At 38.7% G+C, this 7,744-nt stretch overlaps 1 pseudogene across 1 annotated transcript in view; it reads left to right on the top strand.

Moving 5' to 3' along the window:
- Window positions 1-2,883, top strand: part of LOC148729394 (methyltransferase-like protein 27) — a 3,025-nt pseudogene extending 142 nt beyond the window's left edge. The window contains exons 1-3 of the transcript XR_016002537.1: window positions 1-403; window positions 1,617-1,991; window positions 2,601-2,883. The exon at window positions 1-403 is cut by the window's left edge and continues 142 nt beyond it. The product of XR_016002537.1 is annotated as a methyltransferase-like protein 27 (transcript). The remainder of the gene's footprint in view (window positions 404-1,616; window positions 1,992-2,600) is intronic.
- The last annotated feature ends 4,861 nt before the right edge of the window (window positions 2,884-7,744 follow it).

Genomic DNA, 7,744 nt, shown 5'->3' with positions numbered 1-7,744 from the left:
AAACTTAGTGTTCTTGTCCTTAAGCCTTCATATATATTTACTAAGTTCAGTAGCATGCCTGTAACGTTCTAATGTCTGGACATTAGCCTCGTCCTTTTTTTTTTCGTTTTAATGGATCTAGACTCCATCTAGGCTCCATCTCGGTCGACAAAAACACCAATAAAGGAGTCGGCTAATATCCAGCCATCTTAAACTCGCGCTTGGTGAATAACCCATATGTCAGTCAGTCTTTTCAGGTGCAGATCAAATAAAATATATCTGAGGTACAATCATGACGACCCCAGGAAAAGGAAGAGCAGGTTACGACAAGTACTTCACTGGCACAGTGCATACTCTCAAGGTGACTTCAACGAAGGAGGACATTCAAGAAGTGTTTGATAAGTTGGCAGACTCTTATGAGAGGGTAAGTAAATTACGATAATCATTGTAAATATGTGAGTTTCATGATTTTTGTACAACAATTCCCCTTGCCCGCCAAAGGGCATGAATGGGCAGTTGCTAACTCTCCAAAACCCCTTGTGAAATGCTTTGCATCTCTTGATGGACTTTCGTCAAGGAAAAGCAGTATTCTCAACCTATCAGAGCTACATCGAGGCCGGATAAGCCTACCAGGTTATGTACAGACTTTGCAATGGTTAGTGAGTGAGTCACGATAAAATTTACCTGATCCCTCCCTCCCTAAGGCTCTATAGAATTCTTATGACTCCCCCAGCCCACCCTCAGAACACTTGCTGGTCAAGGAGGCCGTGTTTAAAATTAACATATCGCTCATTAAATCATTTCACGGAATAGGTCCCTTAATTTTCCCTCAATATACATTAGGGGATGTCAATTGCGGCACTTCCAGAGGCAAGCTGTTCCATAACAACACTTCCGCTATTGGAAAGACTTCTTTTCTAAAATTCAGTGCGGGGTTGTGGAACAGCGAGCTTGTATTCATTCTCTCTAAGGTTATAACTAGTTAAATCGCATCGACGAACAAAACGCGAAGTCAGATATTTTGGAGCTGTGTTATTTACAATGCTATGCACTATTATTGCTTTACTAACTACGCACTGATGGACAAGTTTCGACCACATTAAATTTTGAAATAACTCACTGGTACTGCAGTCATAATTAGAGAAAGTTAGAACGCGAGTGACGCGATTCTGCAATTTCTGCAATGAAGAAGAAAGGTTCTTAGAACAATTTCCCCATACAACATTACAGTAATCAAAGTTTAGCTGTACCAGTAAGTTGTCTACGTTAAGTAGAATCTTAAAAGGGAGAAAATACCTAATACGCTTAGTCGCACTCATGCCAGAAGCAATCTACTGAGAGATTTCGTTGATATGAAACTCCCAAGAACGATTTCCATCGATGTGAACACCTAAGGATTTTGAAGTCGACATTTGTTTAATCGGAAACTGGTTGATTTCAATGACGGGATTCTTTTCTAGCGTTAACATATAGCCCCCCCCCCCCCCTTCATTCCCTTCATATGCTGTTGGTGACAACTGATTCCTCTCGGTTTCCTCTTAAAACCATGTGATCCCCTCAAAAATCTTCCAGTCTGCCTTTTACCCCTCTGAAGCATATGAATAATGAGTGGTGCCTAAACATGTTTGCAATTTTAGGAACTCTTTTCTGTCGGTTGTGTCAAACATAAACCCATGGTAGAAGTCTTCGACACCACAATTCAAGAGGCCATGCCTGACAAACCCAAATGTGAAGTTAAAATAATGGAAATGGGAGCTGGATCTGGACTGTTGGGACTTGAGCTTAATAAGAAGGCTACACTAACTTGGACGCCCTTGACACCTCTCAAAAAATGTTGGATGAAGCCAAGAAGAAGGGTGTCTACACCAAATTCATTTGCAGCAATCTTACGGAGAAGCGGACCCCTGGTATTCAAGATGGCGAATACAATGCTTTGATATTATCTGGGGTGGTGGCCCTAGTCTATATCAAACCACTGGCATTCCATGAAATGATGAGGGTTGTCAGCAATGGTGGGTGTCCTTTCTGCCTTTGCTTCCCTGATGACTTTAAAAGACCCACGTCGAATCATAACCTTGTGTGGGTAACGATAACATATAATAACAACACCACCACTAATAAAATCAACAGCAAAAACAAACTTCATTTACTCCGTAACATATTATTAGAACAATTTTTATAAATCTCGTTTTACGGTAAATGTGTAAGAGGTACTGGCACCCAAAATAACCACGGGGTTAACAGAAATTAGTGCTAGTATACATTTAGATATATATATAATACATGTACGGTCAGTACACTACACATATTACATCACACCATGATATGCACATCCCAAACCCAAACATGTTAAATACGTACACCGTAATACACATTCTTGAGCAGAAATTGCAAAGAAACATCATCTGCCTATCGTTTTATTAATAATCATGCATAGAATCCTGTTTAAATTTAAATTTAAAAGAAGAGAGAGAAGAACACTTAATAATTTCATGAAGGCTACTCCATTTTTTATATCGGATAAAACGAACCGACGCAGCACCACAGTTTCTATACAAACTTACACCCTCAACCAAATTTATTAGATTGTTTTTACACCACATTGCGTTTGTAATCAACAGGAGGTGTTATCTGTTTCGATGTTCTCACAAAAGACATTCCTGACTTCAGACCTGCTATGATAGAGCTGGAAAAGCGAGGCTTATGGACTCTTATCAAAGAGGAACAAGTACCACATTATAGCATCGAAGATAGTGCTTTACCAAAATCAACTCCTGTTTTTGCGTTCAAAGTCAATCACAAGGAATGATACGATGTTGATTGCTTTGTACTGTAGTGATGATCATTCCAATATCACGTAGTTGGTTTATAGAATTGTACCGAATAAAGACTACACGAACGTAAAACAGCACTTAGGCGACTTTTCATCTCTTTTGCAAATTAATGACCCCAAACGCTTTTTTTTTTATGGCTACACGGGTAACCCCCGCGTTCTTTACTTTTGTTAAGATACTAATATATCTACTGAGAGTCCATAAATAGGGACCCGCCGTAACCGCCTTGGAGGGGGGGGGGGTTGCCGGAGGATTTTGGTCGTGTAACAATAAAAACTTGCCCCGATCCCTCCCATTCAATTTTGTTTTAATTTCCCCCTTATACTAATCTTTGGACGACCGATCCCCCCTTCGTTCCAACAAAAAACCGTGGGACCTCCCAAGAATCCTGCCACCCCTCCCCCCTTTGCGATAAAAAATAACTTGTCCCTTATTATTGTCATTATTGTCCAATCGACCCTATTGCAGTGCGACAGTTACATTCATGAAAATTCCATAAAAACTGAAACCGCAGTACACACGTACGATTTTCATACATTCAAAATTTATTGATTTCTACACTTCTACGAGTTTAATTAATACGAACCAATATGATAACCAACTCCCAGTTGGCTAATGTTAGATCAGTTCACAGAAGCACTGCACCGGTATCGCAGAGGTTATGGCTTTAAATCCCGTACAAGCCTGAATGTTTTTCAGGCCTTACTTTCACTACTACGTAAATAGGGTTTATTACTGCGAGGATCGCTTTCATACATTTCATAAAACTGATAATAATAACAATATCAATAACAATCTTAATAATAATAAAAATAAGACTCCTATGATAACATAAAACCTATGGCTCGAAGAAGAAAAAGCATGAAATCGTTATACCGCCGAGGCCTATCCAGCTGGTTCAGCGGAGCCACCAGACTTTGTAACCTTCTAAAATATAGTTTGTGAACGGCTGGATTGTTTGTTAAATATGGTGGTTAAACTAAGGGCACTGGTGGAGGTGCTAGATAATGGGGAGGAGGGAGAATTGAGGGGAACTCGAGCATATTCGCCCTCTACTTACAACCTCTAGAAACTTTTCTTCCCTATCCTTTAAGAGAAGAGAGATTGGCTGATGGAGAATGCATTTTAGTGCTATGTAAGTTACTAGCTTCCCTTTTTTCCCGCCTGGTGCGAGGGCCATAAATCCGCCGTGCGGACGAACGAGAAAACGAAATAAGTAAGATATTAATTATATCTCTAAGTTCCAATAGAGGGGGGGGCAGATTTTAGTTCAAACAGACTTTTGAAATAAGAGGGTCGTACAGTCAGTTACGGCCCTCTAACTTGACCAATCGAAGTGCATGTACTATTAATCTGAGGGACGCTTACGCTAGTCATCGCAATTGATAAAAATATGAATTATGCGTGAAAATGTTTCCTTCAACCAAGTCCTTACGTGTCCCTCCTATGTAAACTAAACAGAGACTGAACAGAGTCGGCTAGGTGTAATGATGTTCCTATCCTGACATTAATTTGAGGTTTGCCGTCAATTCTGTCCAACCCGGGAATACATTTGATATTAGCGACAAAATGGCGGGGACTTCAAGAAATTGTATGGCTTCTGGCCTCGAAGAGGACTTTGTCCATAAAGTTGACGAAGACTTCTGTTGCTCAATTTCTCAACTGACCATGAGGGAGCCCGTTCAGAAGCATTGTGGTCATAGGTATTGTGAAGAATGCCTCAAACAGCATCTTAGAAGGTATGTTTCGAAAATATGGGTACGTTGTATTTTGAAGTGTCCTTCAGGGCTTTCGCTCGGCTTCAGTAAAGTGTAGTTTCCTCCGTGATTACGTTAGAAGTCTTCATTGAAGGAAATGTTCTTAGCAAACTTATTCATTGCCTTTAAATGCTGAGGGCTTGATGTGCCCAACCAACATGGTAACGTATTTTTCAATTCGTTCGTTGGGTAAACAAACACCAAATTATCAGAGAACTGTAGCCAGTGTTTCTGAGAAACCGAGGTCACCTCTTGTAACAATTTTGCACAGGAATTTTTTATTACATTATACTTAATATTCCTACTGCTTTTCGTTGATTGATATTGAATTTACTCGCTCAAGAATTATTGGTAAGTTTAGCGGAAAGCTTTAACACAGTCGAAACGCTTTAATGACCCCAAAAAAACTCAACATTTCATAAACAAAATCAGGTCATCATAATCGACTAGATCACATATAATCTAATTACGGCAACTATACCTGGGATTAATTAAACTCGACATCGTGCAGCTTTCGTTTACTTCCGCAGACGAAGAGTCCTTTTAGTTTCTTCACTAAGTACTGCTAAATATTAATCGAAAAAAGAAAGTTCGAATTGAGGAGACAAGTTCAGCCGAATTTAGACTGACGTGGATACAATGCGTCAATGAATGTAAATAATCACCGTATAATTCAAATGTTGGAAAGATTCAGAGCTCCAAATCAACTTTGCTTCGTTAGTAAATCACAATGTTTGTGTACCTTTTGATGTACCACATCAGTTTCTTAAAAAATTGTCTCGTTAATCCTAATTAAAGGAAACGCTAGTTGAAAGAAATCATCATGAACTCTTCTGCCCCAGACAAAGGGCATCATGGTGGGCCATCAGACCAATGACAAGGTCGATTTCACAGCTGATTTAACAGATAATTTGTAAATAATTCTTAAAATGATAGCTCGCATGTGTTGGTAGCACATTCCAAAAAGGAAGAAAACATTATTTTGTCATGGCACTTGCGTATAGCAAGATGAGAAAATTATTTTTCTTCCTCTTCTACACGCGGATTCGCCATTCATTTCTTGGCCACTCAAATCTCCTGCAAAACCGCAAGTTTCCAGGGCGATTGCGGTTAAGCCTTCACTTCCTTCAAATAGAATCAATACTAAGAGTTATTCCCCTTCGGCGATTATTTATTTTAGTATAACTGCCTAGGTGCTTTCGAATTCTGTTGCAATATTCATTTTGATGTTGAAACATTCTGTTTCAATTCTTTTGATTGCTCGTACTGAGATAAAGAGCCAGTTCCTGTTAGTTAGAGCTGGGTTGGTTCATTTAACTCAACGACACAAAATTTTTTCTTTTAAGAAGTGTTACTCCAAACTCATTAGCATCTTTTGTGCTCTTTGGAAGAGGAATTTGTTTATCGCTTTCATCGCTTCCCTGGTAAAACTGACAAAACGCGAGATAGCCATTTTAAAATTTAACGCTGCTGTTATAATCACCTCGTGCGAGGTGATTATAGCATCTTTATTATACGTCTAGATTATGGCAAGATATGACGCAATCCTTGACCAATCAGAGCGCAGGCATCTCTATAATCCCCCGGGGCAATTATAAAAGAACAACATACTTTATTGGCTTTCGGCTTCTTCGACCAGCTTGCGATTGAAAATTTACTTCGCGTCTTTTCAGAGCTTAAATCTCAGTATTTATAAAATAAATATCTTTCTTTTCTGTGCCTCAAACCATACAGGCAAGACATTGCTGGCCTCCATTTCACCTGTCCAGTGGATCGAGAGAATTTACCAGCTGACGGGGTAATACGACAAACAGAGGTCTTGTAGAAAGTCTATCAATATTCACGTTAGATTTTCTCTTTTTACATTATTTTCTCATTTGATGTTCCATGCTATTAGGAAATTTTCTTCGACAAAGCCACTGAAAGGAAGATTCTCTCGTTTATTATAAGATGCCCTTTTACAAAGGATGGGTGCCAATGGCGTGGAGAATTAAGGAACAAAAGGGTAAAATTGATCACTTTGCCTTTATTTTAACCAATAACACATTTTAATCTGTCGAAATCAAAATGTGTTTGATAGTTATGACCTATTGTGGATTATTAAAGGTGATTAAGTGCTTTTAACTTTGGTTTTATCAATAGACTCACTTAATATCTTGTCCCTTCGAAGACATTCAATGCACCAATAAAAATTTCCCAATATCTGTAAAAGGAAAGATTTTGATGAACACTTAATGGTTACTTGTTTATGGAGAGTCGTACAATACGTGCACTTCCAAGAGCCACACCCAATGGGTCAACTGAAGGTAAAATATTACAATATATCAACATCAAGGGGTCACTTCAAAGCTGCGAGAGAAAAAGTGAATAAAATATTACGTACGCGGCAAAAGCGAAACAGGTTACTTTCACGTGGAAACGGCAAGGCGCAACCAGCAAACGTGAAAAAATGGCGGGAAAAACAAGGTCACATAATCACTCTAGCCGGACACGTTTCACGTAAACGTGGTGCTAAATCTCTCTATTTTATCGCTAACTAGATAAACGACAAAATTTGACCTTTTTCTTTATTTAATACGGCCATACAGATGTAATGTGAATGTCGGCACGCTGATTTGCTAGCTTAAGCTATAACCAATTAGTACAAAATTAACAGTTGTTTGGTATATTGACTGCGATAAACAAGTTGTTTTGGTACCGAATACTACCCTTGTCGAAAAGGAAGCGAATCGGATAATCAATTTCTTTTTTCTACAGAAGCATGTTGATGAAATACGCAAAAAGTTCAGTTACCTTTCCCTTAAAGTGTGGGACTCTGGTCCCCAGAGAAAAGGTCAGGATCTAGCCTTCTCATAAATATATGTTATCTGTTTTCTCTAGGGTATAGTAGCGCGTAGCTTGGCGATTGTTTTTTTCTATCAAAGTTCTAACTCCGTACCTTGAGGACCTCACTATTTTGTCTAAATCATTTAAATTTTAGCCTTACGTCTTGCTTAGATTTACTGCATAGAACTGATTGGATGAATCCCGCGAGTTTGTATGGGTATTACTAGGTATGAAATAGACAAGTTTTAAAGTGAAAGGTCCTCTAAAAGTATATTTTATTCATAAAAATGACAGCCTCGTAGCTAATTGAAAAAAGAAAAACAAAGGAAATTTGAGACGAATATTTAA

This window comes from Stylophora pistillata, chromosome 6 (genome assembly GCF_964205215.1).
Source record: "Stylophora pistillata chromosome 6, jaStyPist1.2, whole genome shotgun sequence".
NCBI classification, from domain to species: domain Eukaryota; kingdom Metazoa; phylum Cnidaria; class Anthozoa; order Scleractinia; family Pocilloporidae; genus Stylophora; species Stylophora pistillata.
This window is presented reverse-complemented; position numbering and strand designations above follow the sequence as displayed.